Source organism: Martes martes (genome assembly GCF_963455335.1).
Source record: "Martes martes genome assembly, chromosome: 3".
Classification (NCBI taxonomy): domain Eukaryota; kingdom Metazoa; phylum Chordata; class Mammalia; order Carnivora; family Mustelidae; genus Martes; species Martes martes.
Window position 1 is genome coordinate 139999694 of NC_137890.1, and position 24459 is coordinate 140024152.

A 24459-nucleotide genomic window follows, 5' to 3' on the forward strand; every position below is an offset into this window, starting at 1 on the left:
ATAGTGTCTCCATACATTTTTCTCTTTCTTACTATGTGGAAATACAAACAGCTGCTGGGAAGAGATGACTGAAAGTTGAACAGTAAAGGATAGGGTTGGTTTCTTGGCAGAAACAGAGGCTTCAAGATTCCTGAACTAAGGGAATGATCTGAATCCCAAGTGCTGTCTCCCTATGAAAAAAAAAGATAAGTTTCCTCCCCTAAGTAGTTAAGGTGGACCTCCAAGAAAATCTCAATTAACTTAATTCCTCCAACAAAAGCTGCACGTAAAATCTGCAACAAAAGCTCCAGCTGAGGGACACCTGGCTGGCTCAGTTAGTAGAGCACATGACTCTTGATCTTGTGGTCATGAGTTTGAGCCCCACATTGGGTGTAGAGATTACTTAACAACAATAAAAATCTCCATCTGAATTGTCTCCCTCTCCTCATAGTTTAGCCATGCTAAGTAGCTCACAGTTCATAAATATAATTTTTGCCATTTTTAAAGATCCAGCTTATCTTATCTTGTTTCCAGGGGATTTCAGTCATTTGTTTTGCTTCTTGTAGGATCTTTCTCCTTTTGGATTGCCTCTCTTCAGTGAAGAATGGGGGAGAGGGAGAAAGTTTATAAATATGTAGGGGGAAAGAGTAAAAAAATAATTTGAATTCATTCGGGCTAGGGATATTTTAATGTCATTGGCTCTCTTTAAAAAAAATGACATGTTTTGGTAAAAAATTCTGGTAAAATAGTAGAAGCTTTCCAGAATAAACACAAAATATTGCTTTCCAGTATTTTTGTCTTTAAAAGTAGAGAAGACACCAAAGCTAAGAAAGTATTAATTCACTGCTGCACTCCTCAGAGCAAAAGCAGTTATAAACCATACAGTTGCCAAGTTTATTAAACCAGCAGCAAATAATAAATATTATGTCTGGCAATAAGTCAGAATCAACTATTGGCAAAATTCCTTTAATGTGATACATTTGGACACTATAATATCAATGATATACAGTATGAAAGCACAGTTACTCTAACATGTGCATGCTAATAGATACTAGGCTTTACAGTTGGATGAAACCTTTTACGTGAAGAGTATGAATAAACTTTTTACTTTATGTGCAGTTCATTTATGAGGGTGAAGTGCTTGACAACTTCTTTTTTTTTTTTTTTTTAACTGCTGGAAAACCATGCTAAAGGGGAAGAAAATTTAAAAATTTAGATCATAATTATTTTGTGAGCCAAACATTTTTCTGGAAAAGATGTGCTGGAATCTGTATTGATGGAATAAAAACTATTGGAAAAGAACAACATTACTAGTTAAAGAGTAGACATCTGAATATTATTTCTCATATTGCATTATTCCTAGGGCACAATTATCTGTAAATAACATGGACTGATCTGATTTAGTTCTTATTTTTATTTGTTTTTTTGAAGTAACTTTCTTGTCCAATGTGGGGCTCTAACTCACCATCCTGAGATGCCCATTGTAAAAGCCTAAGAAATAGACTATTGCAGTAGCCACAAGCACACACCTGTGTACCCATTTTATGGTCTCTAAACACCATTTGTCCCAGGCTAACTCCAGGTTACAGTGGGCAGAATTAAGAAGTGTATACTTTTAAATATAAGATATGTAATGAGTTCTTCATATATTTCATTAAGTATCAGAGAGTTTTTATGTAACTCATTCATTTTATATGGTTCTTTTTTGCCCCATAGCAAAAATTAATTTTTAAATATACCAACTTTGTTTTTTGCAAAACATCCATTTGCTTTTTCTCAGGCTATGCATGCAACAATATTAAAATAACAGCACCACTTTATACCACAAGAATATGGTTAGTGATAATAATTTAAGTTCCTGTTTTGTTCCTGCTTTAAAGTTATTTTTCTTACTTTATATCCTATGAGAGACATATTGTTAAATTACTGTGTTTGTGTGTGGTTTTTAAAAATTATTACATGTAAAGTCACTTGGAATAGTCTCTGTATGAAACTCCATATACAATTAAGTTTATTTCATTTAGCTTTCATTTTGATGGGAGTGTTTTAAAATTTAATTTGTTTTTGTTTTATAATTATGTAAATTACTTTATATGATTCCAAAATCACACCTATAAAACAAGTTTTATGAGAAAACTTCCTACTAGTCTATCTTTTCTACCTTGTTCACTTTCTCCTTATAGGTAACCATGTTTTTTTAAGGTTTTGATTTTTCCTTTCATTTAAAAAAATTAAGTAAATATATGGATGAAAGGTAACATATGATATGATATTATTATTATATTAATATATTATTATTATACTGCGGTTGTGAAATGCTTCATACTATATACATTTCTCATTCATTTTTAAAAATTGCATAATACTCCACTCTGTGGACCCTAATCAATTCAACCATTTCCCTAGGATGAACATTTGGGTTATTTCCAAACCTTAGCTATAATAAACAATGCTTTAGTGAGTATCTTCTTATATATATTATTTTAGATTTTCATCCGTGTTGGTCAGACCTAGAAATGTATTTTGCTAGTCAAAAAAACAAAAACAAAAACAAAAAAAACCTACATATGTAACTTTGCTAGATACTGTCAAATTCTCTGTTGTTGAGGTTTTTCCATTTTTCACTCCAACAAGCAATATCTGAGAGTGGTCCTTTTCCCATAAGTATCTTACTAACAGGCTATGTTGTTAAACTTTTGGATTTTTGCCAGTTTGTTGGGTGAGAAAAGGTATCTCAGTGATTCTTAATTTGCATTTCTCTTATGGGCAGGGTTGAGAATATTTCTATTTAAGGGGCATTTGCCTTTATTTTTTTTGTTAAATGTCTGTTCAGGGGTTGGTCTTTTATTCATTTTTAGATACTCTCTATATAGGGTTATTGAATTGTCTCATGTAAGTTATTTTTTGAGTTTCTCATTTGTCATTGTACTTATCTTGTGGTATTTTTTCTTTTCTTTTTTGTCATATGAAACCTTTTTTTTAAGTGCCATATAAAACCTTTTTAGCTCTATGTATTTGAATACATAATTTTATATACAATACAAAATTTTATATATTGCCAATATATAAATATTGCCAATATATATAAAACTAGATGCATTATTGCATCTAGTTTTGACCATTGCAAAGAATGTTTTCCCTGTTCTCCAGTTATAAAGGAATTGACCTATAAGTTCTACTACTATTTGTGTGGTTCAAATTTTTACATTTAAATATGTTTTTAAAATTTGTCCATAGAACAGATCCAAATTTACCTCTCTTGACTACCCAGATCCCCAAACCACTTATTAAAAAGTCCATTTTTTAAAAAATAAAAAAATAAAAAATAAAAAGTCCATTTTTTTTCCTCACTGCTTTGAGATACAGCTTTTATCTATGTTAAATTTTCATATGCACTTCAGTAAATTTCTCAATTTTCTGTTGTGTTTCATTGATCTCTTTCTCAGATGCCAATGCAAACTGTAAATGATAAAGGCTACATATATAGTGTATTTTAATGTCTGATATGAGTTCACCCCACACACTTTCAGTGCTCTTCTTTTTCAGGGCTTTTCTTGTTTTTTGGGTTTTTTTTTTTTATTCCAAAAGAATTTTATAATCAATTTTATGCTTATGACACTGTTCTTAATCAGGAATGTTTATCGGAAGCACTGTCAGAATTTTTTTTTTTAAAAGGAGAAGAGATTCTTGCTTTCCGTCCAGACCTACTGAATCTCTGGGTAGTGGGCCTGGGTATGTATATTTTAAAAAAACTTTCCAGTAGATTCTTATAAAGCATAAATTTAAGTTCTAATTCATGAATATTTAGTGATTTGTATTCTCTTATATATTCTGGATCTTACCTAATGACTTCAGCACTTATCCAGTTGTTTGTTGTTGTTGTTTTTTAAGATTTTATTTATTTATTTGACAGACAGATCACAAGTAGGCAGATAGGCAGGCAGAGAGAGAGGAGGAAGCAGACTCCCTACTGAGCAGAGAGCCTGATGCTGGGCTCAGTCCTAGGACCCTGGGATCATGACCTGAGCTGAAGGCAGAGGCTTTAACCCACTGAGCCACCCAGGCGCTCCACTTACCTGGTTTCTTAAGCCAGAAATCCTTATAGTCTTCTTTCAGTCCTTCCTCTCCCTTAACTCCCTCTGTTTTCAGTTGATCACCAAATCCACATTTTACCTCAAAAACATCTGGCTTTAAATCTCCACGACAGTACCACTGTCCTTCATTATCTTTCTCATGAACTGTTAAGCACTTTGGTCATACTATGGTCTATCATTTGCACTGCCTACGTAGTTTTTGCTCCCTAAAAACAAGGTTGATCATGTCACTCCTTTACTGACTTTTGTTGGCTCTCAGGATAAATTCAGTCACATTACTGTGGTATCTTAGGCCTTTCACTCTCAGGTCCTACCCTCCTTTTCCTTCTTCATCCCAGGTATTCCATACCTCACAACGAATATTCCTGTTTTGGTGAACTTCTCCCTAATGGATAGACACCAGACTTAGTAGCTCTTTGTATTTAAACTTATGGTTTCTTTTACTTAGGATCTGTCCTTCCTAACTGTTGCCTGGTAGGCTGTCAGTATTTGAGATGCAGTTCAAATGGCATCCCTTTAATAAAGCTTTTTTTTTTAGGCTCACAGAATTATTTGCCACATCCTCTTTATTCTAGCAAAACTTTATTATTTGTATCTTTATAATGTGATTTATGTGATTCTCTAATCTCCTAGGAATTTCACACTTTCAACATCAACCAGAATGTGAGCTTTTCATGTTTCCTCAGTCTCTAGCATAGTGCATAGCAGATAGCGAGCACTCAAATGTTGTTTGATGAATGAAAACAAATAACTCTTCATTAGTTTGTACTGATTGAAACTGAAACAAGACATGACAGTGGCCAGCTTGTTCTACTATTGAAATCTCTCATATTGGCTTTTTGTATCAGCCTTCCTAGACTTTGATCTCTGTACATACATGTCAATTCCTTATCCTTTGAAGATCCATGTATAATACCTATAGTAATAAATTAGGTACTTAACCATCTTTATCTCTTTATCTCCTTATTTGAGAAGTTCTATCTTGGTCCTAAAAATAGATACTTCTTTACAGAAGAAAATGCAACAATTTACATATAGTGATGGCATGATTAGCATGGGATAGGTATATATCTTATATAGGATTTCAGAAATAATTATCAGTAATAATAGAAAGATGTTTGATTGTTAAATTCTTTTGCAATTCTGAAAATGAATTTAGATGATGATTCTAGGTACAGACTAAGTGCTACCAGAGCGAAATTATTTTATAATTGTAGTAATTATTCCCCCACCCTCCAGTTGTATGACTATTTGTGATCTTTGAAACAATCAAATATGAAAACATAAAGAAGGGAAGGAATCATATTTAAAAATAATTTAAGCACAATTTCATAGAGGGTAGCAAATACTGGAACAATCCAGTTTTAAATTTCTAGTGAACTTTTTAAAAAAAATCAGTTTTAAAGGTATAAATTGAATAATTAACATATTTGAACTACCAATAACACCAAATTATTTTAAATATATACTTAAATACACAAATTAAGCTTTTTTTATTGAAACGTAGAAATTCATCTTGTGAATATTAGCTATTGATCTGAGTTTTTCATTTATCCACTATTTTGTTAATTATTGATTACCATTTTACTGCATTACAACCTGAAGGTGTTGCAAAAATATTTTTCGAAGTATTGGAGTAATAGATATATATAGTTTTAATAAAATATAGTTTTTAAATATTTTAAAGACAGTAAAATCAAGTTCTTTATTATCACGACTTTTATCATTTATTCCAACATTCTGACAACACTGAGTCTTCTTTTGTACAAGTTACTTCATCACTCAAACAAGGAAAATACAACTTTTGTGTTGTTTATGGCTACAACTTGAAATTACATATACATAGTCTTCAAAATATTTTTTGGATTATGATTTTAAAATTAACCAGAGGAATGATAGGAATTTTTAACATGAGTTTTTATTTTTATATAAGTTAATCACTTTATTACCAATGTACAAGTGTTTTCTGTTGATTAGGCATATATTCTGAATTTAATAAATGAATTTTATTATGTCAAATTTTTTTTCCCACAAGTTTCTTCTCTAAAAACAGGCAATATAGATTACATATCCTTATGAAAGCTAGTGTTTGGAAAAACAAAGTACCATCTTAAATTGAGTATCATTTCAAAATATTACTGGAACCTAAAATTGAGCCTTTTTTTGCTGTATATCATTTGGTTATTCAAATTACTCAAGTGTGCCACTTAACTTTATTTCAAGAGAGAATTCTGTATAAAAATTGAGGAACTTGAATCTAGCCCTTTTTAAAAAAATCTTTTCAAAATTGAACACTTTCTCAAAAGTAATGCTAGCGATTAAACTTTCAGAAATGGATAGTTGAAATATTAATATTATAATTATTTATATATAGAAATATCAGTGAGTTGCCTTATTTACTTCCAAATGTTTTAAAATACTGTTTGAATAGTGACCACTATTATTTAAAATTCATGAACTTTTTTTGTTAATTATTTTGGCTGGAATATCTAAATGCTAGCATTCACACTTATGTTTTAATCTATATTTTTCTTCTGGAACATAATTGGTAAATTTTGAGATGGTAGAACTCTTGACCCAGTCATACATGTATAGAGCTTGGCCTCTGAGTTAATTAAATATGAGTTAATAATATATTATAAGGAAATTATTGTCCTTATTACAGTTATTAGGTAGTTACTCAAATTATAGCTTCAAAGGAATGCAGAGCATGGAAAACTCAGGATTAAATTATGCATTTGAACCTTAGGCCAGCTTTTACTGTAGAGACAGTTTTCTGCTAAGAGAGAAATTGTATGTCATTGAAATTAAATGCTTTTCTGGGGATAGAAGGTTCCAGTTTTTAATGAAATTAGAGTGTGGTGTAGTGAAATGATTAAAATCTGTATTCCGGGAATGTGGCAGGGAAAAAAAATCAATAAGTGCTAGCGCAGCTTTGCTGCTCAATGTGAATCCTGAGAACGAAATAAACTACTACAAAAATAATAATTAAAAACATATCAGCACATTAATTTATTTAGCATCAGTCTCCTGAGACATCATCTTCACTAATTTTTAGCATACATTTTACTGTGTAATGAGCAGCCTTTTTTTTTCAGATATCCCTATTAGACAGGCAGTATTTCTGCCCTTCCCCCAGTGCTCCTGCATTGCAATCATTGTACTTGCACTTATTATGTTACAAATGACCGAGGTAAGGCTGACATTCTCAGTGCATGCAAAAAGACCTAGTCTGCCAAGCTTTTTTTTCCCCCCTAATGAAGCAGCTTTGTGAAATCTCCCCATGTGTTAATACTAATGAAGATCCTCCAGCACAATTAAAATCACAGCCAGTGGCTGAAGAGGAAACATAAAACAATAGCATCTTTTAAGATACATTTATTCACAAATGTATGTACAAAATATACATATATGGTCAAATTATTCTTCTGTGGCTTGCTTTTCACTTGCTCTTCATCCTGAAAATGAAATCATGCAATTTTTAATTATATAAACTTGGAGACTTCCATGTGTTCTGGGAGAAAAAACACTACCTCAATGAAAAAAAGTATATATATTCTTGTGTAATAAAACATTAACCAAAGTTACAGCTTTTTAAAAATCATTTTTAGGAAGTTATGGGGTGGTGTACCCAGGAAGGAATAAGGTGTACTTCACCTTTATTTTAACTTTATTGGTTTTAGGATTTTGGGATTGGGGAGTGAGGGAGAAATGTAAGGGTAAACAACAGAAAGTTGGGAGATTCTGGGGGTAAACAAAAAGCATACCTCTTGTGTAGTTTAAAGATGGAGAAATGAGCTACCAGGCTTAACTTGATTTTTTAAAAAAGTGTTCAATTCCTGCAATTACCTAACCCCACTCCTTTTGACTTCAGAAATTGGAGGGAAAAACTACAATTGAGATTACCTTTCTCAGTTTTAACTTCTAACTTTAAAACGATTTGCTGTTTTAACGTGTTTTATTTAAATTTTAATTCAGTGCATTAACACGACAGCTAGTTTAACTTGCCCGTGTTTGGGCAGCAGAGTTTTATCCCGGGACCATCTTGCGTCCTGCTTTTTATTTTGAGTTCCAAACATCCACGAATTCCTGGCATATAAATTTAGATGGTTTATAGACTTCAACCGAATTCTGAATTTACAGACAAAAAAGTTTAGGTGGAAATGGTTAATCTAGTCTCCCTATTGTCCAGTTTTAAATTGGGTTTCCAATCCTATTTTCTGTCCTACTTTGGAAAGAAAAAAAAAATATTAAGTTTCTTAACTTTTTCTTGGGACAAGGAACGGTTGCAAACTCAAAGCTACAGTATTCTTGGGAGGAAGAAGGAACCCCCCTCCCTCCCTTGGCTCCTTTAGGAGCTGATAGGTCATTTATTATTGGAACTGAAATGGTATAAACAATTCTCTCTCTTTTTTCCCTTGTTAACAGCAACTTTCATTGTTAGAGAGAGGAGAGAGAGAGAAGCCTTGTTGGTTGACGTCACTTGGTTCATGAAGCCTTCGCCTAGAAGTGAAGCTGCTGAACAAACCTTGAGAAGAATCATCTCCTGCTTCAATCTGCTGCTGGATAGGAACTAATCAGAGAGAGGCGGAAGGCGGAGAAGGAGGGAGTCAAGGGCTTTCGCGATCACAAATCTCACCTCCACTCCAACTCTCTTTATACTTTCCTTGCAAAAATAATAATCGAGACAAGGAGGTGGTAGGGTTTCCAAAAACAAAAATCGTAACCTTCAGCCATCTGGGGAAGGCAAAAATCTCATCCACCGCAACTCTCAGTTCGAAAGTAAAGGTGAGTTAAAAATCTTCGGGTGTGAGGGGTGCGGGTGAAGATGGAAATTCCAAATGTTACAAAGCCGGTTGTTAGCAGAACAGGAGAAACTACGCTCCCGCGAGCGGGGACTCCGGAGTTGCTTCTCTCGAGGCGCTCGCCCTGCCCGCCCTGCTCGCCCTCCGCGGCTGTTTACCCTCGCCGGTCGGTGTGTCTCTTTGTTGTGCTGGCTGGAAGGCTGGGGCGGTGCTCGGGGTCCCGAGCGGAGTTTGGGGGAGGAGGACGCGGTCCTGGGTGGGAGGTGGGGGGTGCGGTCTCAGGAGAATGTAAACTTTATTCCTAGCTGCCGGTGCGGGACTTCGGTGCAGCAGGGCCGCGGGCAGACGCCGCCGCCGCCAGTCCGCCTCCTTTGTGCCGGTCGCCCTGCTCGGCCGCCCGGGCTGCGCGCCTCCTCCTTCCTTCGGCTCCCAGCGCTCGGGTTGCCGCCAACAGTTTTGCTTCTTTAACGATAACCTCTGGCACTGTTGCGATCGCCGTTCCTCGCCGGGAATATACACTGCTCCCCCAATCCCTGCCGGGGTAGTTTCCAGATACCCCCCCACCCCCCAGTCCGCCTACTGCTGCCCTTTTTTGCCTCCGCCCCCTCTTCCCCTTAGGACTGATGATCAGCTCCTGGCACCCCCCTCCCCAACCCCCAAGTCCGGGCCTCTTTTGCTTTCTCTGTGTAGCTTGGAGCTCCAGAGTTTATAGAAAATGGGCTGGGTGGGGGAGCGGGTGTTGTAATGGGGGCAGGTGAGACGGGGAGAAGATCTGGATATGGGAAGATTTATGCCTGTACACAGAGGGTTAGAGGGGCATAGCTTTTCCTACAGTAATGTCTGTCTCCTAGCAGTTCTTCCCCGGGAACAACCGCCAGCCCTCAACTCTTCTTCGCTCTTTTAATCTTCTTGTCGCTCCCCTCCCCCCTTTCTTTTTCGCGGCTTTCCTCCTGTTAAAGTAGTTCCATGAACCCCAGAATTAGGACTTGGGAAAGGGAGGAAGTGTTTGTTGGAGAGTAAGAGCTGGCCCTGCTGTTTGGGAGATTTTTCTCTTCTTTTCTCTCCCTCTGTATTTATCTTTTGTGTGTTGCTTCCTTATAAAGAGAGAAGCAGCTGCAGTCCTTGGCCGAGTTGTTGAAATTTATCCCTTTGTGTATATTACAATATCCTCCATTTTTTTCCCCTGCCCTCTAAACAACAAGCGTTTCGCCATCTTGGGCAATTTTTATTCCCAAGTCTCCCTTTTTTCATTTTTGAGAAAGGGAAAGAAGCCTTAGAAAGGCAAAAAGTGTGTCTGGATAAGACTCAAAGTTTAGGGAATGTTCAGGGGGCCCAGTGACGTCATGTAAACTTTATCGAGAAATTTTCCCAAGAGTAAATTTTTCACCTAATTTTTTTCCCGGTTTTAAAGGACCGGGTAACTTACTGGTTAAAGATAAGTTGTATTGCTTATTTTTGGGTCGCGTTCTCAAAATGAACCCTCAGCGTCTACACGTTTTACGTTTTGGTAACAGGTGGAAAATTATGTGCAAAAAGATGGTATAAACTTTTATAATGTCATTGGTATTCACCTAGCTTTTTGTCTACGTGTTTTTTCTTAAAAGGTTTCAACTGTTATTTTTAAAGAGTATATTCCTTTCTCATTTACTCTGCTGTAGATGTTTCTTTAATCAGCTTGGTTAATATTTTACATATAATTATTTTAGATTACCTAGGTCCTCTTTTGTAATTAAATTTTTTTTTTGCATATTTACTTACATTTTGGAAAGATACAACTATTAAAATAGCTGGAGCTACTGGATACTTTTAAAATTTAGTAGCACATATTAAACGATTGGCAAAAATATCATTAGTATTTAAAAAGCAAAATTTATTTTAAAATATATTTTATAACTTCAAGCTGTAAGCTCTTTGTCAGCCATTATGAAAAAATATACATTAAAAATTAGTGTTGCGTTAATTTGCTTGTCTAAAATAGTTTTTTATCTCACAGAAGTTCGGTTGGTCACATGACCAAACTTAATGATACACTGACTGGTATATAAATAAGAGGCACTGTAAATTGAATGGGAAAGTGGAATTCTGTCTCCTGTAGTCATTTTCAGTCAGCATATTTACTTCTCTTCTAACAAGGACATGAAACTGTCTGTATTTAATTTGCATTCTCTTTGTCTTCTGGGTTGGGGAAAAACACTGGTTATAATTAACTAAAAAAAAAAAAACTAATAGAAACAATTCTGAAAAGGTTTGTCTAACATAAAAATTTACATTGTATGTAGTACGTTTTTATCTCTTGAGCAGTCTTCTTTGGTATTATTTGCTATGTTATTTATATTGGAATTTGCTTTATGTAAAACGCTATATAGAAAGCTTGACTGAATTGAATGTCTGCCATTTATGTGAATTGTAGGTAGGTGAAAAATGTTTAAATAGTTAAAAGCACATAGAACAGATGGTTTTAAATTATACATGCAACAAAGGACTAGAAGATTTGGCAGATTATAAATGGCAAGCAACAGAGGATAAGCAGTTTAAGAAAATGGTAGTTAAGTACATTTGATGTCTCACACCTATTGTAAACACTGTACATATTGTCACTGCTGCATAATCAATAATTTAGACAACATTGAGGCACTTGTAAGTTTCAGATAGAAAAAAGTCAAATTTTACAAATGTTTGAAATGAATGGCTGAATGTAAAATTATTTTAAGTCTGTGATGACAAATAAGAGTCTTTCAGGGGAGGTGATCAAACTGCATGCTGTAAAAAGAAAGTTATTTATTAGGACTTAATATTGTATTCATATAATGGTTTGGAGAAAAGTAGGAGTAGGCAGATGTTTTAAAATCCAGAGAATAGTATCTTTACTGTTCCTGTATGTTAAACTATTGCTTAACTATAGTAGCATTTACTTTCAAACACTACTTAAAATATTTTTAGAGTGTTCAGTCTTGGAAATGCATTTATTAGAATGCTGTTGGCATAATTTGCTAAGTACTTATCAAATGAAGGATGTATTTTGATATTTTTTGAGTTTTGTACATTATGATAATTTTTCTGGGTGAATATAGTTTACTCTCAATTTTTAAAATATAACGATTTTTATGTAGCCTTTGCCTTTCTAGAAGAATCTGAGTAATTATATTTAGCATTTTTCAAGATTTAAAATAACAAAGTATTCAAGTTGGCAGAAATTTGTTTTTATTTTTATGTCATTTATTTAAAATGCGTTTAAGACTGTAATGGAAACCTTGGAATTTTAATTCTGTTGCCCTTTCTCTCATTTCTTTGTTTGCATGTTTATTATAGAACTGCAGTGTAAAGGAGCAGATGTTTTGCCAAACATCCTGATGTGTTGCTTTTTCTTATGGGAGTGCATAACTGTTCCTTCTGATGCATCAACTTGACAGCTGGTTGATTTCATGGAGCTGCTAAGAAGCCATTAGTGGTGTCATTGAATTGAAACAGAACAGTCACTCCCAGCTTGAACTGCAATTGTTAATGTCTTTGTTGCTACTTTTGTGTTACTATACAAGATGTAGGATATCACAGTTGCATGAAAGTTCCAGTTTTCTGTCTTATCTCCTTGAATTAGTGAAAGAATGTGTTAAACTTGATTACTTTTAGATTTAAAGATTTCTCAAAGGATTTCAAATTGTAGTTTCTGAGTTTCTGACCTAATCTTAGCTAAGACTACCAAAAGAAATGATTTAACACAATGTAATGTGTGACTTTGACCCCTAGTTGAAATAATGTCTTAATGATTTTTAATATACTTGATATCCTGAGGGATTAATTAAATTACCTAGTTAGGTATTTTAAGAAGATTTTGAATATATAAAATTAAGTATTTCATACCATAAGGTTTTAAAAAAATTGTTCTTTATTTAATAAATGTTGACTAGTTTGATTAAATATTTCTTTAAACTTTTGTTGCAGAAGGTAATCAGAAGAGAAAAGAATTATTGAGGAAGTGGGCAAGTTTATATTTAATTTTCTTTATAAGGAGGTGAAGATATGAAATAATTGACTAGTGGCCATTTAATAATTTAAAAAATTGAAATATTTTTATTATACCTACTAACTTTTAGTGATAGTTTCACCTATCAGACTATGGTACTAAAAGGTGTCAGATCATCCCATTGATACCTAAATGTTTTCTACTTACTTTATTTATTTATTTATTTATTTGATAGGAGAGGAAATAGAAAGGAAGAGGAATAAAGAATGACCATTCCAACAGAGAAAACACATTTTTTTAAAAAAATGTGTAAAAAATCTTAGGATAATAAGTTTAAGCATATATAATGTAGTTTACCACTATATCAGGAGATCTTTTCTAGTTTTAGTGTTTACTCATTTTTACTTTTTAAATCTTTATGTACCATAAGCATTTAAACAATTTTTTGAAGAGCATAAAATTTATAATGTATTTAAAATAGTTTGCCTATAATAAATACTTAAAATGTTAAATTGGTGATCAGAATATATGGTTTGCTGAGTTAAATACCATTAAAAGGATTTCCTATACAATATAAACAAATTGTAAACATTTCTAATACACTGCTAAGTGAATCCAGAATTATGATTTCCCGCAATTATAAGTTTATAGAGATGTTTTCCTTTTAAATAGACCACGTATTACTAAGACTTCTTTCAGGTAATACACTTTCTCAACTCTTTTTTATATAATAGCCATACAGTTCCTTAAAAAGAAAATCATTCTGTTACCTTAGCCTATGATTTACTTTTTAAGAAACTCATAACATTTGTGTCAAGGCAAATGTTCATATAAACTAAATTATGGTAAATTGTATATTGAACGTAAACTTTTACTTTAAAGGAATCTCAATTCTTAGCTAATTTTTATAGGTAATATAGTCTGAATTGTAGTGCAGATCCGCATCCCATCATGTAAGTAGGAATTTTTCCACATTTGGTCATTCTAAACTGAAGAGTCATAAAAAGTTTAAACTTTCACAAATTTTTCTGTTGACCCTATTAGCTTTGAAATTATGGACAATAAGTATAATTAATTTGCAGTTACCCGTGGAATTAGAAAATATTGGCAACATCTTTGCTGAAAGAAAAACAAATTTACATGACTTTTAAATCTACATTGAATGTTATGTGAACTGTGGCAATTCATAATACAGTTTGAGATGTAAAATATTTAATAGACTTGATATTTATTGTTTAAACAGGTTTTTTAAAAAAATGAATAGGGTTTTATAGGAGTGTGAGGTAAAAATACAGTTTTTATCCCCTATATTTGAAAATTTACTCTATAAGGTGGGGTGTTTTCTCTCTTTTTTTAATTGATGCTTTTAAAATAGTTGTTTTTATAATTTATGAAATTTGTATTTTGGTTTTTGAATGCCTTTCATTCAAAAAATAAGTATTAGAGATAATAATAATGTAGTAATATGTAGATAAGAACCTTTACTTTACTTTACTTTAATTTTAAACTTTACTTTAATTTTGTGGGTGTATATGTGTGAAGTGTATTTAAGGAAAAAGAAGCATTTGGTTTGAAGATAATTATTGCATTGGTACTTCAGCTATGTGTAGACGTAATTGTGTGTTTTTCCACTGTTTTCTCCTCTTAACACTTTTCCACAAGCATGCACTCATTAATCAAAGACGGTGCACTCCTGCTGAGGGCAGAGAGGTTCATCAAATTGGCAGTCAGTTTGGTGTAAAGAACAGTGTACTGAAGCTCTTAACTCACTGGGACATAAATAAATCTAAGGTCTTTGTATGCAAACCCTGGAGGTTAATACTGTATAATTCAATGTCCTGTCTTTGTTTTTATGATTGATGTTTTTAAATGTTTCAGGCTCGATGCAAGTCTTCTAGTAGGTCAGGTCTGACATTCTGATTGGCTGAAATAAGAAAGCATTAGGTTGTCAGAAGGACTTTGAGTCTGCTGCAGAGATTTTGATTTTTTTTCTTACGAGATCATTGTCATATTGCCTGAGCTGTTATAGGAATGTACCAATGATTGACATCCCCCACTGTGATAATGGACCCAGTGCATGAAATGCCAATAGTTTGGTCCTATTTGTTCGGAAGCTTACTGCTATTTGTATCCTTAACAGAGCTAACATGTAGAACAAGCAAAACTACTGGGATTTCTCTGTAGAAATAGTGCTGGGATTTGGCTTTAACATGAATTGGTTGCATATTCATAATTTAAGAACAGCTGGTTACAGCAAGCACATAGTCATTTGCAAGCTATTATAAACCATTCCACTCACACATGGAGCCTGTGCTTGGTGATTTATTTATTTATTTATTTATTTTTTTATTGATCTACCTGCATTTAAAATCTGGTCACTGCTGCTACAGAAGCTCTTCATTTTAGCTGTGTTTGCAACATAGAACAGCTTCAATTTTAAATATTTAATTTAAACTAAATGCTGAATAAAATGAAGAAGCTTTGAAAGAACCAAGTGTAGAAGGTCAATAATGTATTACCTATATCTATTTCATCTTGGCCAGAAACAAACAAACCTAGATTACACAACCATTGTAATTTTTGGAAAATATGTTTTATAATTTTATCTTTAGGTAGGTAACTGAATTATCTTTGATTTGAAAATGTTGTTAATTATATTTTGCTAGTTACCTATAGTTGTAACTAAGTAATGCAATAGATTGTGATTAATTAGCCTGTAAAACAATTTCACATAATATATAGAAATGTGACTGTACTTTTAGTTTATGAGTGGTGTAAGACAAGATAGGAAGAGCAACAGGACATTATAATTTGATTAGAATCATGCTAATCCTAAAACCAGAAAGCTACTTTAATTTTTTTTAGAAGAAATCTAATGAGGAGTCTCTTCTGCTTTTTCAGTCCCTTCTGGAATATTAAGCGTAGCTATGCTCAAGTCCACCTGTAATATTTTCGTGCATGTTGTGCTGCCTAGTAGTGACTGAAAGAAGAGGAGAGAACCTTTGCATCTCAAGCATTCAGTGAGAAGAGTGGGAGGTGAAATGTTAAATATGATTTCAGATACCCTTGTAGGAATCACAGGGAGCTCTGCCTTGATTTGTGTATGTTAAAATAAGTGGATACCTGAGTGATTTATAAGGATGGTGATTATACTGAGCCTTCTACACAACATAGTGTTCTGTTCACATGTGCATGCATGTGTTTGTCCCCACACTAGATGATGAAGTAGCTTTCAGCACTTCAAGGTTGAGTACCATTCCTAAGAGTGCCTTTTATTCTTTCTTGGCTTCACAAATGGCTGGAGATGTTGGTAATATAATAGAATATATGGCCAAATTTAATCTAGCTGATAGTGGGCTGTACTTTTTTCTAAATAATAAATTCAGAGGTCATTAAAGGACGATGTGTTATGTTTTAGTTTTGAATTGCCTATGATAACAACTTTATTACACAGCTAATTAGCTATTATTTGAGGTTACGTGGGTCATTTTGTAAATTATCATATTCTCCTTTTCTTTGTTTTTTGACTGTTGTCCTTTCAGTTATTTTCCTGCTCTTTGGGAATCTCATCACAGAATAAAGTGAGGAAATAAAAGGAAGTGAAATTCAAATAAGTTTTGTTTCCTTCCTCTCCCACTTCTTGATAGATCAGAAAAAGAGAAGTTCTTAGGTTTCCACCAAAATGAAGGTTTCAGATTTTACTTGTCTGCCTTTTTTGGTTCTCATTACAATAGTTAATTATATTTAGATAAAAAGAAAGATGAGATAATGAACTCAGTTCTTAAAATATTAGTAACCTTCGAGTGTCTGGTTGGCTCAGTCAGAGGAATATGTGACTCTTGATTTCAGGGTCATAAGTTTGAACCCCACATGGGGTGTAGAGATTATTTATTTAAAAATAAATAAATAAAATATTAGTAACCCAACAAAACAGTAGAAATTGTAGCCATTATTTGAAAAATGAATTGATTCAGTAATGACAATCACAGGAGAATCACTGGTATTTGATACACTTTTATTGTTCTAGTACCAATAATAGGGAAAAAGGGGACAGCTACCCTCTTTAATCAAGTTTATACTGAACGCTGTGTTAAGTATTCTTAGAGACCTATGGTTGAAAGTTTGTGAAAGCTCAGAATAAGGAAGAGATGACTTCTGGTTCGAATCATTAAAAAAGGCTCTTTTGGTTTAGGTAGCTTTAAATTAGACTGAGGAAAAGGAGTAAACTGAATACTTAGAGATCAGGAAGAAAGGATCCAATAAAAGAAGGGCATTATGAGCCCCTCATAGAACAAATAAATAAAAGCTAGTTCTGTTAGTTATATGGCGTGGTTGGGCAACATTTTGAAGTTACCCCAACCCATACCTCTTCTCTCAGAATAAAAAGAATGTTATGGGATCCTCCTTTTCCTCCACTGCTTTCAAGAATGACTTCTTGGCTTTTTCTGGAGAAAGTGGGTTAATCAGTTTCAAATCATCTGTTTCAGTGATAGGCTTGTTGTTTGTGGAGGCCAGTTTAAAATTGACAGAACTACCCTTTCTGATCAGAGTTATTGAAATATTTTGTTTCTTGTAAGATTAATCAGAATCACTCCTTTCTCCTTCATTCTCTTACAATGCTTTATAAATGGTTTTGGTTTTTGTTTTGAAATGTAATGCATGGTCATACATGCTAAGAGCACCGAGCAAGAGAGGACATCTGTTTCCCTTTTCTCAGTTTCTTGGTGAAGAACTAGCTTTCCAAGGGAATTCAGTGACTTACTCAAAAAGTGGTTTTATCTTTTAGTTACTTTGGATAAATAAAGACAATAGACTGGCTGAACTGCCAATAATAGGAATATCCATAAGGACAAAAAGAAACAATTTATAGCCCCAATTTTTTATTACATTTGTACTGAATTTCACTAATAATAGAAATACTATTTAATATAGAGAGTATGGGGCACCTGGGTGGCTCAGTCCATTAAACATCTGACTCTTAATATTAGCTCAGAGCTTAATCTTGGGGTCATGAGTTCAAGCCCCTCGCTGGGCTCCATGCTGGGTGAGGAGCCTACTTAAAAAAATAGAATATGAAAAGGAAAGATAAAAAAAAAAAAACTAACACACCAATGTATAAGGTCTTAATTTTCAGTGGTTAGACTTTTCCTATCTTCATTATTGGCACACTAAGATAATGAAATTTATTTCAATTTCCTTATTTACAATGTTGTGATGATTAATCATTTTCAAGAGATGTGTCAGAAGAAAACCTTAAAGCTTTTACATAATTATTTCTTATATGATGATGTATTTTGAGATAAATTAAAGTTGGAAATGAGTAGAAATAAAGGGCTATCTAATGTCTGAGTTTAGAGACAAGCCATACTTTCTCTGGTTTCATGATGACATTGTTATTGAAACATTACTTCTGGACTTCCTTGGAAAAAGGATACTGTTGACATGAACCATTATGGCAACATATGAAACAGCAAAGCCCATCTTGAGCATCTAAAAAAATAGGGAACAGCCTGTAAGTCACAGAATAATGTGTTTCTCCTTTTAGGGTTAGTGTAGCATATTGGAAGAAATAGGGTCTGCCAGGCAACCGTAACAGACAGATGTTGTGGGTCTAATCTCTTTATTTTAAAAGAGGTGTTACTGCAGAGCTAAAGAAAGTGTTGTTAGGGGGTGGGTAGTAACAACACCAAAAAAGGAGACAGTTTTAAAGGAGGTTAAGAGAAATGGAACACTGTTGCATAATTGAGTCCTCTTGGAAAGTCTCAAGATTTTCTCCATTGTGGCCTAAGTACCTTAGCATTAACTTCTTATGCACTGTCATTAATATTTTCAGCAACTTAGAGAAAATAACTCTTATCTATAATCATACCTTGGGGATTTGAAGTAGGAAGTTGAAGGGTTAGGGAAGGGCTGTGCAAACAGTAAACAGCTGGTCCAGGAAGAGAACATGTAATACTTTGGCCAGTTAAGGGAAAGCTTTCTTTCCCTTCCCTTTCCAGAAAAACTGTTCATAGATGTACTGCCAAAATTCAAAAAGGCAAAGAAATGGTTTAAAGAATTTGTAAGTGCTTTTGTACCATGTGTAAAATGGGAGGATAGGAACAAGGCATGCCAGAGGTGGGGGGTGGTGGTGATGGTGGTAGAGCTAGATATACTGTGACCAGAATTTCCACTATTTGGTTTTCTGGGGTTATTGTTTTTAATGAAGTGTTCTATTGACACAGTATCTTGATTTGACCTTTTTTGCTTTAATGTGAAGCACTTTTTGTGAAATAGATCTCTTTTTTGCAATTTATTGCAAACATTTCATTCTTAGTAGGTAGCATTTGATATATTTCAGCTTAAGTCCTGAGCTACCATCTAAATTAATTACATCTACCTGGGTAAAAATGCATGTTTAATTTGTATTTGGTAATCTCATGACTTCACAAGAGACTTGAAAGTAATCCTGTGGTTACCCATGGAAACAAGTAAAAATTACTTATTTTTCATGTTTCATGAAAATAGTCACATGTTAGGCAGTAGTGATTAGTTAAATACATTGATCATTAAATTGAGAACAAGAATCAGGCTGACATCTATTACTTAGTAACTAGAAACAATTCAAGGTGCTCAGAAATAAAGTGCCTAGCCCATAATATGCTTAAGGAGGTCATAGTTTACTTAGAGAGAAAGGTTGTATATAGAGTATAATCTCATCTTTTGTGATTTTAACCCACTGAAATTCAGTTATTTATGGGGGTAGAAAATTGGGGGTGGGAAAGGAGAAACAATTTCAGTAACCATCATTCATTCAGTGACGTTATATACAGGCAGGATACAGGAGTCAGGTGCTCTCTGGGTAGTTTTCATAGTATTCTCATAGGCTCTTATGTCTTAATATAAGTATTTTTTTTGTATATCATAGCTCCTAAATGCATGCCAGCTATGAATATCTGGAACTCAACTATGTAAATGGCATCTACTTTAATGCTGGCAAATGGGCTATGTTAGACTTAGTGAGAGATCATGTATCTGTCTCCAGTATGGTTCATGTCAAAGATAATATTTACTGTATTTTGATATGTCCTACTGACTAGAACCTATCCCCCAACTCCAGCATCCAACTCTTGATTTCAGCTCATGTCTTGATCTCAGGGTTGTGATTTCAAGAATGTGAGTAGGCATGGAGCCTACTTTATTTTATTTTATTATTTTTTTTAAGATTTTATTTATTTGAGTGAGGGAGAGAGAAAGAACACAAGTGGGGGGAAGGGCAACGGAAGAGGGAGAACCAGGCTCCCTGCCTAATTAAAAAAAAAAAAAAAAAGAAAAGAATGAAAAGATGTCTATTGTATATGAAAGTAGCATGGTTCAGGATAGTTTATATGCTAAAGTATTGCTGTTGATACCCCAGAACGTAAAGAAAGAAAAAAATTGGCTTGGAATTAAAAGTGTTCAAGGAGATGGTGGAACTTCAGTTAGCTTTTGAAGGAAGTACTGGATATTTTATTTTATTTATTGTAGTAGGTGTTTTTTTTTTTTTTTAAGATTTTATTTATTTGACAGAGAAACAGTGAGAGAGGTAACACAAGCAGGGGGTGTGGGAGAGGGAGAAGCAGGCTCCCTACTGAGCAGGGAGCCCGATGAGGGTCTCAATCCCAGGACCCCTGGGATCATGACCTGAGCTGAAGGCAGATGCTTAATGATTGAGCCACCCAGGTGCCCCTATAGTAGTAGATATTTCAGAACAACAACCTGAACAAAGCAGAGAATGGAGGGAAACCTACCTAACTAAAATTTGTTTGTAGTAGGAGATAAAGTTAGAAAGGGGTTTGAGTTAGCTAATATATTTTTAAGCAAAGATGTGATATGATTAAAAATTTAGAAAGATAGATTTGGAGGAAATCTGTTAAATGTATAGAAGTAGACACTATTAAAAGAAAGATCAGTGACATTGCAGAAATTCCAGTGTCAGGTGGTAATGACTGGACTAATAGCAATAGAATGGGTAGGAGGATAAATATGAGGTACCTGATAATTTAAAGGAATGGGGTTGAGCTAGTTTGGGGAGGTTGGAGATTGTAATACCTTGCATACACATTTATTTCTTATGACTATAACAATATTCTGATGTAGCTGAACACCTATTTCCTCCTTTCTAGATACTGAAAGTAAGAACAAGAGAGATTGGGGGCACCTAGGCGGCTCAGTTACTTAAGCATCTGACTTCCACCCAGGTCATGATCTCAGGGTACTGGGATTGAATCCTGCATTGGGCTCCCCTCTCAGTGGGGAATCTGCTTGTCCCTCTGTCCCTCCCCTTGCTTGTGTGCGCTCTCTGTCTCTCTCAAGTAAGTAAGTAAGTAAATAAATAAATAAGAACAAGAGAGATTGGCTGTGGCTTATCACTTCCTAGTGGCTAGATATCATTTCTAATACATCATATCAGTCTCATGATGAGTTTAGCTTAAGATAAACTCTGATCAATTTCTTTAAAACCCTTCTACTTTACTCCTGATGGATCACATTTGTATGAAGATGTATACTCACATCCAGTTAGCCTCATATTTTTCATTTTTGTTTGCATTTATTGCTCTGCATGTGTTTAAACCGCTGCTAAACATCACTTTCTGAAAACCACTGGGAGATAGGAGGCAGCATGTTCTAAACATACTACAAACATACCATACTTTTTATGGATCCCTGAGGACAGACTTTCATGAATCCGTGACTATACACATGATGTTCCCTGTATGCAATTCTTATTCCCTCTCTTTCTACTTGCTAAAATCTGCTTGTTTTCTGAGACTTTTGGAGAGTTATTTTTTTGAAATTTTTCCTTGTGCTACAATGGAACGCTAATAGTGGAACACATGGTTGTTCATACAGATAGATTGATTCCTTACTTCTGACCTTTTTTTTAAAGATTTTATTTACTTATTTGACAGACAGAGATCACAAGTAGACAGAGAGAGAAGGGGAAGCAGGCTTCCCGCTGAGCAGAGAGCCCAATGCGGGGCTCGATCCCAGGATCCTGAGATCATGACCTGAGCCAAAGGCAGAGGCTTAACCCACTGAGCCACCCAGGTGCCCCATTACTTCTGACCTTTAAGGTTAATGCTTCAATGCACATTTTTATGCATAGTGCTTTTTTGTTACTGTTTGGCATCATTTCATAGGATAAATTTCCAAAAAAGTAATTATTGTGTTAAAGGCTGGGAATACTTTATGGCTCCTAATACATGTCTTGTAAACTTGGCTTTTGAAAGGATTTATGAGTTTATGGTATTTCAATAGTAGTAGGTAGTCATGCCTATTTCACTACACCTTCGTTGGATTGGGTTATACTCATCATTTTTAGCCATTGCCAGTTGCATTGCAAAAAAATTATACCTTATTTAATCTGCATTTCTGTAACTAATTAGAATGAGCATCTTTCAGTTAACCTGTTTCTCTTTTGTGATTTGTCTTTGACATTGCCTGTTACTGGACAGAGGTCTTAGTATATTTATTATAAATTATTTATAAATTCTAAGTATTAATGATATGCTATTAATATATTTATTATAATTCTTTAACTTTTTAATAGTTTTTAATTTACAGAAATGTGAAATACTAACTTGTCCTTTCTAGGTTTTTTTAAGCTTTCTTTCCATTTTTAAGCTTAAAAAATGTCCTCTTGCTGGGGCACCTCGGTGGCCCAGTGGGTTGAGCAACTGACTCATGATTTTGGCTTAAGTCATGATCTTGAGATCATGGGATCGAGCCCCACTTTAGGCTTTGCGCTCCACATGGACTCTGCTTGGGATTTTCTCCTTCTCCCTCGGCCCCCCTGCCTGCTCATACTCACACTCTCTTTCTCTCTAAAATTTAAAAAAAAAGCCAATGTCCTCCTCCCCTTATAGTCACTTCTCATATATTTTATTCTTTGACATAGAATTCTTTCCTTTCCTTTTTTTTTTTTTTAAAGTAAACTCTGTGCCCCAGGTGGTGCTCGAACTCCTGACCCCAAGATCAAGAGTTGTATGTTCTGCTAGGCATCCCCTTTCCCATTCCTTTTTGCTAGTAAAACTACACTTTAATGCTCATATTAAGGCCCAACTTCCCATCAACACTTGGTATCTGTACCACATTTCTGCTGTATACTCTAAAAAATCTGTATTATAGGGAATGTTGAATTAGACCACTAAATGTCAACTTTTTAAGGCATTGTCAAATTTTTATTTTGTTTCTATCTCTTGTAATAAGAATTCTTTATTAAAATACTAATTTTATTGGATAATACTCAGCATATTAAAAATAAATTTTCCTTGATAAGGTAGGATTATCATCCTCGTAAGTAATTCTGTTATACTCATTAGCTGCCTGAATTATCACTATTTGAGAATACAACTTGAACCTTTAAAGAATAAATTCTCATATTATCTTATATTTGTGCCATATGTTTGTTTATGATAAAAGTAAATTGTACATGTTACTCTACAACTTGCCAGTTATTCCTTCTTATAGCTGATCATATTCATTGTCCTTTCCTTTTTTCTTTATATTAATTTTGTTGTTTGTTTTCTAACATTTAAGAAAACAGGGTACAAATGACATAAAACATTATGTTAGTTTTAGATGTACAAGATTTGTTTTAAAATTAAAGGTGTATTTTTGACTAAAAAATTATCAAACATTTTGAAAAGTACAGAAAATATTAAGATAAAAATGTCAAATGTCCAAAATTTTATTACTTGCATTTTTGTTTTATTTTATATTGAAGTTTATTTAATGAAATGAAAGTCTTCATAATTGAAAAAAACAGCAAGTTAGTTTCATAAACCTCCTCTCTAAAAAAAAAATGAGGGGAGCTGGCATAGAGTGAAATGGTTTTGTGATATCAAGTAAGAACAAATCAAAAATCCTATTAAATTAAGCAAAAAAGCACATTGGTGACCTTGGCAATAATAGTTTTAGTGGAGTGGTTTAGACTAAAGCTAAAGAGATAGGAACATGGAGTTTGGGTAGTTGTTATTTTTGTTTTTAAGGGAAATGAAAAGAAATTGGCAAGTTTCTAGGAAGAAAATATGGGCTTGAAGATGACTTTCTTGATGATGAGAATGACGATATAGGGGCAGGGGATATAACTCAGAAATTCTTTGAGAAGTGGGAAGACATGGGTTTCAGACCCATGTTAGATTGATTGACATCAGCTAGAAGGAGGGTTACCTCTATAATTAGAGGGAATAGGAGGATGTGGATGTGTATAGCAGTCATATTGGACCTTTGGTGGAAAGAAATTTCAGAATTCAAGTTTCAAATACCAGAAATTCTTCAAGTAGAGGGGTATCTGGGTGGCTTAGTTGGTTAAATGTCTGATTTAACTCTTGATTTTGGCTCAGGTCATGATTTTATGGTCATGAGATCGAGCCCCTGTCAGGCTCTGTGCTCAGTGAGGTGTCTGATTGAGGTTCTCCCCCTCCCTCTCTTTCTGCCCCTCCCTCAACTCATGCAGGGTCTCTCTCTCAAATAAATAAATAAACCTTTTAAAAAAATTTCTTCAATAGCCTCTTTGCTGGTTTTTCATAAAACAAAGTTTTAATTTCTGATCTTTTTTTCTATGTAAGTATTTATGTGTTTTGTTTCTTTTTTTACA

At 34.1% G+C, this 24459-nt stretch overlaps 1 protein-coding gene across 1 annotated transcript in view; it reads left to right on the top strand.

The window, feature by feature from the left end:
- BAZ2B (bromodomain adjacent to zinc finger domain 2B) overlaps positions 1-24459 on the top strand; it is a 426011-nt gene that overhangs the window by 98755 nt on the left and 302797 nt on the right. Inside the window, exon 3 of the mRNA XM_080798618.1 lies at positions 8502-8861. The gene's annotated coding sequence lies outside the window, so the exon portion shown is untranslated. The remainder of the gene's footprint in view (positions 1-8501; positions 8862-24459) is intronic.